General features: G+C 55.2%; 1 long non-coding RNA gene across 1 annotated transcript; it reads left to right on the top strand.

The window, feature by feature from the left end:
- Window positions 1-1,021: 1,021 nt before the first annotated feature.
- Window positions 1,022-3,418, top strand: LOC121161177. The gene is made up of 3 exons (XR_005884651.1): window positions 1,022-1,387; window positions 1,421-1,486; window positions 1,570-3,418. It is a non-coding gene; the product is annotated as an uncharacterized LOC121161177 (long non-coding RNA).
- The last annotated feature ends 7,256 nt before the right edge of the window (window positions 3,419-10,674 follow it).

Raw genomic sequence — 10,674 nt, 5'->3', positions numbered from 1 at the left:
TCTGAAGTATTTTCATATGAGGTCCCTTGCCAATTTCATTTCTGTTAGTGCCCATTAACATGCTGCCTAGGGTGCTGAGTTCCAAACCACCTGCCTGAATGAAGAGGAAGCCGAGGGAGAACTGGGCTGAGGCCGTGACAGGAAGGTGGGGACGTTTCGGGGTGTGCTGTGGGGGATGACTGCTCAGCTGGGAGGGGTGGCTCTGCCATGGGCAGTGTCTCCTGGAAGCCAGAGGAGCCTTGCAGTCCTCCAGGGGACCCTGGCAGCATGCCACAGCAGCCACCGCCGTCCACGCGGCTTGTCCCCGATGACATGCTTTGAGAAGCGTTTCATATTGCTCTACTCTGTAGCTCGGATTCACTTATTTTAATTGTTTCATTGTATTCATTTTATAAACATGTCACGGTTTTCAAATAGCGTCTTATTGATAGATGTCCAATTGTTTGCAGTTTTTTGGCATTGGAACAGATGTGAAACGCGTGCTGTCGCCTTATGTGCATGCGTCAGAGTCACCTCTGCGGAACGTTCTAGGCTATGAGCACACTGCACAGCTTTGCATTCCAGCAGTGATGCAGTTTTCCTTGGAAGGAGCTGGCCTGTCTGTGTGTCCACTTACGCACCCATGTTGTCGGACGTGCCAAGGGCGTACAGTGGTGTCTCCTATAGCTTGATCGTTGTGAGATGGGGAATGAGTAAGTTTCTGGGTTTCTCCTGTGATGTGCCTGCTCTGTATGGTTAGTTGGGTTCTGTGTTCTGCACACCGCTTCCTTGTTGCCTGTGGCGTGGGACTTGACTTTGGACATGGTTCCCTTTGTGGGCTCGGGCACGGTGGCCTTGTAATAGTGCCAGCCCTTCCTGTGAGTGTTGCTTCTCTGTGTCTTTCTCCTTAGCCTCGGGTCTGATGGAAATAATCTTTATTTTCTATTGAAAGTTTTTTTTTTAAATGTTTTACTTGTTTATTTGAAAGGCAGAGTTATAAGGAGGGAGGAGTGGGGAGAGGTATGAGGCCTCCATCTACTGGTTCACTCCCCAGAGCGCTGGGTCAGGACCAAGCCAGGAGGTATACCCTTGCTCCGTAGATGGAGGCCTAACTCACTATGCCTGGTTATTTTATTTCAGAGGAAGAGATGCCTACAACAGTGAAGGTTGGGCCTGGCCGAAGTTGGGAGCCCAGAGCTCAGTTTGATTCTCTCGCAAGGGTAGCAGGGACCCCAGGTGCTTGGGCCATGAACTGCCGTCTGCTGGGGTGCTGATCAGCAGGAAGCTGGGTGGGAAGTTGGGCAGCTAGAACTTGACCTGAGCTCCGGGACACGGGACGCAGGTGTCCCGGGCAGCTCTGGGATGCGGGCTGCAGGTGTCCCGGGCAGCTCTGGGACGCGGGACGCAGGTGTCCCGGGCAGCTCTGGGACGCAGGACGCAGGTGTCCCGGGCAGCTCTGGGACACGGGCTGCAGGTGTCCCGGGCAGCTCTGGGACGCGGGCTGCAGGTGTCCCGGGCTGCTCTGGGACGCAGGACGCAGGTGTCCCGGGCAGCTAGAACTTGACCTGAGCTCTGGGACGCGGGACGCAGGTGTCCCGGGCAGCTCTGGGATGCAGGCTGCAGGTGTCCCGGGCAGCTCTGGGACATGGGCTGCAGGTGTCCCGGGCAGCTCTAGGATGCGGGCTGCAGGTGTCCCAGGCAGCTCTGGGACGCGGGCTGCAGGTGTCCCGGGCAGCTCTGGGACGTGGGCTGCAGGTGTCCTGGGCAGCTCTGGGACGTGGGCTGCAGGTGTCCCGGCCAGCTCTGGGACGCGGGCTGCAGGTGTCCCGGCCAGCTCTGGGACGCGGGCAGCTCCAGGATGCGGGCTGCAGGTGTCCCGGGCAGCACCGTGCCCCCACTGTCTGTGTCAGTTTCTCGATTAGAGCTGTCACTGTGCATCTCTGCGTGTGGTGGAGCATTTTTCTCATTTGGCTCAAATGGCTTTTCTGAGCCATTTCTGTATCATTCTTTCAGATGAACTTCAAACTAATTTGGTCAAGTTTGCTTTAAAACTATTATGACTTTGATTGACAATATGTTTGTTTTTGAAAAAATTAAAGGCATTTGTATTTTAATTTTCTGGCCCAATGTGAGTGTTTGCATATTCATCTAGTTAATAAATTCTGGAACTTTGCAGCAAGAGCCGTTAAATGCCCAGATTTCTTTCAGGATTTAAATTCGAGGCAATTAGAGACCCCGTGGCAGCACACACAGTCATGCCACGTGTTTATTCTGCAGAGACAGCATGTTTTTTGCGCTGAGCTGCACATCAAAGGCCTTGTCTCCCTGGTGCCCAAACATGGCCAGTGTGGGCCACGGGTTCCCCAGCCGTCAGTCTGAGAGGTCGCTGCTTTCAGAAGCCTTTTCAGTGTTGCTGTGGACTCTGTCCCGCCGTGTGCTGTCTGGTGAGGAAGGAGGCAGGCTGCAGGGCCCCGCGGGTCCAGTCTGCAAGGGAAGCCGTTGGCACCCTGTGCACCTGCTCGCTGGCTCGCCTTGTGCTCAGTGAAGTGTGAGGACTGGCTTGTCATGTGTTTTTACAGCACCGCTATGGGCTCCCAGCCAGCCCCTTTAGTCTTTGTCTTTTTCGTGCATAAAACTGCCTGCTTTTCACTTCAGATGGGGGCGTTCGGCACTTTGGGAGAGTGGGGGCTCATCACGCACACGCCATCTGTGCCTCCTGGCATCTCCCAGACAGGTCCCCGCCTTGGCTGGGGCTGCGCGGCAGTCCGCTCACAGGACGGGCCAGATCGTGGCCACCTCTCATCCCTGCTGGCTCACCTGGCGGTGTGCACACCTGTAGTGCCGTCCGCAGATTCCGAGCTTTAACGTTTCAGTGGATTCATTTCAAGAAGAGCTGCAGGGGTTGTCTGGGTTCCCATCTGCCCTGGCGCCGTCGCTCCCGTTGCTAACTCTGCCTGTGCGTGTCACACTTGTTGCAGTGGAGGAACCGAGTGACCCAGAGCCCATGCATGTTCTTGGACCCTTCACTCGGAAGATCCTGTGCCGTAGAGCTGTCCCTGTCTCCCACGTTCTCACGTGTTTGCTTTGGACAGCCTTGTCAGTTTTGAGGTTCCCCCTCCCTCTGGTCCCGGTTACCAGGCCAGGGCTGGGTGGAGGGCATTGCTTTGCGGAGGAAGATGGGATGATGTGATGGCTCTGCCATGCCCAGCCCGGGCATGCCGTGGGCGTGGCCTCCACCTGTGCGGGGCCTTGTCCTGTCTGGGACACCGTGTCTCGGTGCGCGGCCTTCTGGAGGCAGGTCCCTAAGCACAGTGCGGTCTCCGTCAGAAGGCTTTGTTAACCATCTTCATCTGGTGGCACCTGCTGGGTTTTAAATCCTGCTATGATATTTTTTTAACTCTGTATATTCTTTTTTAAAATTTTTATTTACTTATTTTAAATTTAGAGAGAGAATATTCTGCCCACACGTTCACTCCTCAAGTGGCCATAGTAATCAGGGCTGAGTGGGGCCAAGCCCAGGAACCAGGAGCTCTGTCTAGGTCTCACACATGGATGCTGGAGGCCCAAGCGCTCGGCCCGTGTGCTGCTGCTTTCCCAGGCAGTTAGGGGTTTGACTTCTTCCCACCTCATTACTCTTTTTTTTTTTTTAAAAGATTTATTTATTTTATTGGAAAGGCGGATATACAGAGAAGAGAGACAGAGAGGAAGATCTTCCGTCCAATGGTTCACTCCCCAAGTGGCCACAACAGCTGGAGCTGAGCCAATCCAAAGCCAGGAGCCAGGAGCTCTTCCGATTCTCCCATGTGGGTGCAGGGTCCCAAGGCTTTGGGCCATCCTTGACTGCTTTTCCAGGCCACAAGCAGAGAGCTGGAAGGGATGTGGGGATGCCTGGATTAGAACTGGTGTTCATATGGGATCCTGGTGCGTGCAAGGCGAGGACTTTAACCACTACGCTATGTGCCAGCCCCCATCCCATTACTCTTTTCTGCTAATGACTCTCCGTTGTAAGAATTCCTGGGGACTGCACTGCTGTTTTAGAATGTGAAGGGACTACTCACCAATTGAAGCACCTGCTCGTTGTGTGGTTGGTCATTTATTTCGTGGCGCTTGGTCGTGCAGTGCGCGGGATGACCGGCTCGTCCGTCCGCCGCTGCCCGCGTCCCGGAGCTTCGCCTAGAGCAGCAGCCCTCGGTGCCTCCTCGCGTGTGCGCCCCTAAACACTTGGAGCGTTTTACCCTGAAGTCAGTCTTAGAGTCAGGTAGGGGAGGAAAAGGTCAAAAAATCACATTTTTTGGAGAGGACTTTGGCTCACTTCATGGTCACTTGGTGTGACGGCTCAGAACCAGAGTGCTGTTCTTAGTCAGCCCTGGGGGAAGTCCTCTCCCTGGCCCCTCGATTCTGCTTTGAGTCAGCGAGCGCCTCTGCGCCCTGGCAAGGGGATTCCCGCGGCCTGACACCAGGTCTCAGTGTGGCTCGAGGTGTGTGAGGAGGGTACGCGTCCATCCCGGCCCTTCGTCGTGTGAGGTCTGTGCAGTGGAGTGAGGCTGTGTTTTAATATTACTCACTCATTCTGCTTGCTTTTTTTTTTTAAAGTGTGGGTGTGCAAGGGTGAGCCCGCTGAAGCCCGAGACGGCACCTTGGGCTGTTACACAGGGCCCCTTGGTACTTTCTCTGGGTCTTTTCCGTGGCACATGAACACTGCCTACAGCTTGGCCTCGGAGTCTCCCTCCGCCACCACGCGTGGCGTGGCTCTCCAGTGCTCAGCTCAGGTCGTCCTTGCCGTGCAGATCTGCAGGTTGGCCACCCACAGTTCCCGTGAGGCCTTCCTTCCAGTGGCCCTCAGCCTGGATGGCAAGCGCTGAGCCAAGTTAGGGAGAGACAGCTCAGGTGAAGAGCTTGCGATGTTAGAATCTCCCCGTGGAGGTCGTCACGCAGGCAGGAAGCTCGGCAGGGAGGGGCCCCTGCGGGGCCTGCCGAGGGAGGCGGCACTGAGTCTGAGCGGATAGCGTGTGTTCATAGGGACAGGGTTTCTATGCTCTGTCCCTCCAGCAACCTGTATGGGCAGGAGCTCTGCCACACATCCCCTGGGAATGTGCCCGGGGAGCTTGCTGCAGGGTGAAGGACGCTGGCACCTGGCCCGCAGGAAGCCAAGTCCCCAGCCAGCTCAGCCTTGCCTGGGACACTGTGGCCTGACCTTTGTGGAAGGTGTGTGTTTCTGGAGACATGGAAACAAAACAAGGACATCAGTGCATTCGGAAACCAAGGTCCCTGAGCCAACATCTCAGCCTGTCTCGAACCTTCTACAGGCTTTGCGTCTCCTTCCAGACTTGTCTCAGTGACGTGTGTCAGTGGGCGGTGTGAGGCTGCAGAGAAGGTTCAGGAATCATCTCAGGGGAGTTTACGTAGGTTACCTTGGAACCCCCATTTATTCTCCCTGGAGGAGAGATATCTTAGTGTTTGCATTAACCACGATTCATTAAATTCTTACTAGATGGAAAAAAATCCCCACAAAACCCAACTCTTAAATAGTTTTTCCCAAGGGGGATATTGGTGAGGGACAAACATCATATCCCCCCCTCCTCCTCCTCATTCTCCCCTCCCTCCTCCCCTCCCTTGCTTCCTCTCCTACTCTCCCTCCCTCCTCCCCTCCCTCCTCCCCTCCCTCCTCCCCTCCCTCGCTTTCCTCCCCTCCTCCTCTCCCTCCTCCCCTCCCTCCTCCCCTCCCTCCTCCCCTCCCTCCTCCCCTCCCTCCTCCCCTCCCTCCTCCCCTCCCCTCCTCCCCTCCCTCGCTTTCCTCCCCTCCTCCCCTCCCTCCTCCCCTCCCTCCTCCCCTCCCTCCTCCCCTCCCTCGCTTTCCTCCCCTCCTCCCCTCCCTCCTCCCCTCCCTCCTCCCCTCCATCCCTCCTCCCCTCCCTCCTCCCCTCCCTCCTCCCCTCCATCCCTCCTCCCCTCCCTCCTCCCCTCCCTCCTCCCCTCCCCTCCCTTGCTTCCTCTCCTACTCTCTCTCCCTCTTTTCCTCCCCTTCTCTATTCTTCCTTTCTCTCCTCCTCTCTCTCCTTCTCTGTCTCCCTCTCCTCTCCCCACTTCCCCCTTCTCTCTTCTCTCCCTCTCCTTCTCTCTTCTTCTCCCCTCCCCAAGCAATTAAAGGTCCCACCCCCATCCAACGCCAAGAGGCAATAACCATAAAAAAGAATGTTTCTTAGTTTATGTTCAGACTTTCACTTCTCAAAAAAAAAAAATGTGCGTCGCATGCCATGTGGGTGAGCTGGCTGCATTTGCATATTCTTGTGCCAAGGAGATTTAGATCTGCATAAGGAAGCTCTAAAATTCTTACCTGTTCAGTGCCCCGTGACTTTTCTGTGTAAATGTTGCTTGCTGCTCCGGCCAGCACTGTCTGACCGTGTGCTTTTCAGTGGCTTAGAGTGCTTGCGCAGAGTCCCAGGGTTCCCTGGGAGTTGCGGTTCCTCCCCTGTCCATGGGAATCTCCCAGAGCCAGCCTTGCGCCACAGAGAGTTTCCGAGCTGCATGGCCATCACTTCCACACGGGTTTTCCAGCTTTGTCTCCTGCCTTTGCACGAAGTTGGAGAAATTACCATCTTATAGTACATACATCCTGATTTCGACTTGCCCGGACTGCCTAGTAGTGACTTATGCTAGGGAATGTCTGCTCTGCCGGGCTGCTGACTCCTGCACAGGGCTTCTGCACTTAGTCCAGGCTCTGTGGCATTCTCAGTGAGCTTCTTGTCTGTCAGGATCTGGTCATCCCGGGAGAGCAACAGCTCTCAGACAGAAGGACTTGGAAGGACACCCAAGGCAGGTTGTCTGAAGGTTTGGAAGATATAGATGAATGTCCCCTTCGAAGCTGGGGCTGTCCTCATGGAGGACAGAGCAGAGATTGGAGGTGGTGCCCAGCCCTGGCGGGGTTGGTGGGGTGTGGCGAGCGCCCCTGCAGAGGCAGCCTTGGCGTCAGAGACCCAGGGACCAAGAAGCATAGTAGGGAGCCCGGAACGCCCAGCATGTTTTGATTTAGATGGGTTTACTTGAGAAAACCCTACAGATGGTTAGTTCTGAGCCTATGCTAGCACTGTCCTGCAGTTTTGTAGCCTGGGTGATATTTAAGAGAAGTACAAAGAACTATTTTGCTTATAGATTTCTGACGAACAACTTAGGTAGTAGGTCCTTCCCCAACTGTGTCAGGTCCCAAGGAAAGCTGACGCACTCAGTGTGCCCACGCAGCGTGTGGTGAGTGGATGACAGCGGAGCGAGTGCTGTTGCTGTGGACTGCTGCATGCTGCCGTCGACTGATAGAACCTTGTACAGCAGGGCCAGCCTGTGTTACTGTCCCTTCAGCTTCTGCCTCGTCATAGAGGCCTTGCCTGGTCAACCTTGAAGGTGCAGTGAGCGTCTCCTCTCTGCGACACGAGCTTCCCCAGCCGTGGGCACAAACTTCCATAAGCTCCAATTTCATGGACAAGGCAATTGTGGCAAGTGAAGCAGGTGCTTGCGATGGTCCTCCCTCCCTCTCACCAGCAGGCAAGGTTAGCACAACACATTCGGGTCCAGAGCCAAGGCTTGGTCTGGATGGATGTCTTTTTCCTCTGTCTGCAGCACAAGCCAGCACATCCTAATTGTCCCAAAGTGTCACTGCGCTAACTTCCACAGAACTCAATTTCAACTCTTTAACATTTTCATGTTGTTAATGGTACACATCTTGTTTAGTTTTAGCTGGTTTCATCTGAACTGCTCGTCTGCAGTGTCAGGCTCTGCCTTATGACCTGCTTTCTCCCGTGTTTCAGACAGACATAGGTGGTAAGTAAGGCAGGGCCTTGGCTGGCTGTCTTTGGTATCTCTTCAGTATCTTCCCTGGTTGGTGAGCTAAACATGAACTTGCTAATTCAGGCATTCACCACTGTTAGCAGTCTCCATAGCAAGTGCTGGGGATGCAGAGACAGCCCTCTCTGAAAGGCTCCAAGAAGTCCAGCGGAGAGCTGGGCAGGGACGTGCACACAGGCACTCTGGCAACACTCCCTGCCCCATGCTGCTCTGAGCGCTTGCCAGTCTCTGCATCTTTGGGTCCATAGGCTGAGCCTTGCCCAGAGTTATGGAGCTTGTCTTGGTTTGCATTCCTGCGGGTACAGTGCTGTGACAGATCTGCTCGTGGGCTGTTGGACCCCTGCGGCGAACATCCAGTTGGGAAAGTACAAGGCGGAGTGTGGGTGTCAGCGTGGTTTCCCCCAAAGCAGACAAGTTACTCAGAGAGGCAGAGGAGCCAGATTCCCCCAAGGGGATATCCCTTTCATAATGTAAAACACTGTGTCATGGACGGGGCTGTAGGGGGCGGGTCAGTAGCAGAGTATTAGGAGATGGAAAAATAGTGAAAGATAAACTGATTGTCTGCAGCTTTAATACAAATGACAAGAACATAGGTTTCCAAGTTTCTGGCAAACCTGTTGGCAGTTCATATAAAACAGAGAAACTTGGCTGTTTACAAGATTTAGTAGAAATAGGAATTTCTGTATATTCTGCAAACGTTTAGGCAAATTGATGATTGCTTTTGGAAGCTGGGAGGCGAATGTTTCTACCCTTTGAAGGTGTCACATTGGGACGCCTGCAGTGACCTATAGAAGCCATCTGCCAGTCTTTGTGTGTTCATTCTTTACCTAAAAGCGGCCAAGACACAGAGCTCTTACCTGCGATTCACTCCCCAGATGTCTGCAGCCCTGTGGCTGAGCCTGGTCACTCCCAGTCAGCCACGTGGGTGGCCTGGGCTGCCACCAGAACCTAAGGCCTGCATTAGCAGAAGCTGGTCAGGACCTGAGCAGATCCGGACCCGGTGGTCCAGTATGGGAAGCAGGTGTCTCGTCTGCAGGTCACGTTTCCATCTGCTCCAGCAGCACTTAGGTGAATTCAGGGGAGATTGTGGTACATCTTCTGCACTGGAGACTGGTAGGGATGGACTGCTGAGGGAGGCTAGTGTTTGGTTGCAGAGATAGGACACTGCTGGTGAGGTGGGGTTCATGGTCCCTCCTGCAGGACCGTGGCATGCTCACCTTTGTACGCCAGTGCTGCTGCTGGGAGCGGCCTGCGTGTCTGCCCGCCTGTCCACCGTTAGCCAGTTTCTTAGTACTCCGCTGCTCGGCACTGCCAGTTGCCCCAGTTCTATTGGGCAATGCCATCCAGTCCCGATTGCTTGGGCTTGGAGGCGTCAGTGCGCTTACCCCCAAGTTCCCCAGGACCGTTGTCCCCCATCCCAGTGTGCATCTCATTGTGGCCTGCCTGTCACTCAGTCCTGCTCACACACGGATGCTCTGCTTCTCTGACCTCAGGAAGGTCTGCCTTGTGGCTTCCTCAGCGTCACTCCTCGCCTAACTCCTCTCCCCATGCAGTGCCTGCTCCATGTTTCCGTCACTCGTGACCATTTTTCCTTGCCTTGCTCCAGGGCTTCTGGGCAGTGCTGGGTAAATCTTACACGTGGGCAGTGTGCACTTGACGTTTCAACCTTGCCTTGCTCCAGCGTTGCTGGGAGACTCCTATATTCTGAGAGTGCCTTGGTCCTGCACGCTAATCCCTGCACATTAACTGTGGCAAACCATCATTCCTGGATCTCATCAAGACCCTGCAAATGTGCTCTTGCTTCTCCTCCCTCTCCACAGATCTCATTCTGCACGCGGCAGAGACAGGACAGGCTCCCAGGCAGGGCTCCCCCCACGCCTTGCTCCACCTCACACAGAGGCCGTTCTGCCTTACTCTTCTCTCTCCTAGTCCTGCTCAGCTTCCCTGGGCGCTTCTTCCTTTTGCGGAAGACTCTCCATGCTGATCCTCTCCCTGCACTGCCTGCTCGGCCCCAGCGCTCCTGCGCTGTGGGACCCTCCCCCGTGCCCTGGGAGCCCACTCCGACCCTTGGTGTCCACTGGGGCAGCCTCCTGGTTTTCTCTCACTCCTCTCCTTGCTCGTTCTTGGTGTCACCCTCGCAAGGTTCATCCCTGTCCTAATGACTTCCACCAAGGGCAAGTGCAGACACTCAGCAGGAAGCAGAACTCCGCCTCTGTCCTTGCCTCTTCTGGAAAAGGGAGTCTCTCACAGGCCAGTGTGTCCACACAGGGCTTCTCTGCGCATCCTGCCACCCTCTGCATGCAGGACAGGCAGGCCCGCAGGCCAGTGTGCCCACAAAGGGCTTCTCCATGCATCCTGCTAGCCACCCGCCATGTGTGGTAAGCATTGCCTGAGGCTGCTGGGTAGGTCTGACCCTGAAGAGAGGCATGCTGGGTAGGTCTGACCCTGAAGAGAGGCATGCTGGGTAGATCTTACCCTGAAGAGAGGCATGCTGGGTAGGTCTGACCTTACATGCACACACGGCAAAATTTGGTGGGCATCGCAGAGTGCCCAGTTTCACTGCAGCAGCATGGCCCAGTGGTGCCCTTGCTGACTCCTGTGGGCAGGGAGGTGACAGCAATGTCACCTGATTCTCCAGCTTCTTCTGTCACAGTGACCTGGACACTGGCAGAACCCAGCCTGTTGTGACTTGGGCCCGGTGACAATGACACAGTCGGCTGTCACTTTCCGAGAAATTTCATTTCTCATGTTCTGCCTGTGGTTGTTGCTGTCCCCTCTCCCAGCCCCTCGCTGTTCTAGCTGAATGTGTGTCCGGGCAAGTGTGTGTGCAAGTGCCAAGGCCCCGTGTGGTCATGCTGGAGG

Source organism: Ochotona curzoniae, unplaced genomic scaffold (assembly GCF_017591425.1).
Source record: "Ochotona curzoniae isolate NIBS_2020 unplaced genomic scaffold, NIBS_Ocur_1.0 contig_4692, whole genome shotgun sequence".
Classification (NCBI taxonomy): Eukaryota; Metazoa; Chordata; class Mammalia; order Lagomorpha; family Ochotonidae; genus Ochotona; species Ochotona curzoniae.
The sequence above is the reverse complement of the archived record's forward strand: the minus strand, read 5'-3'. Positions and strand labels throughout refer to the sequence as shown.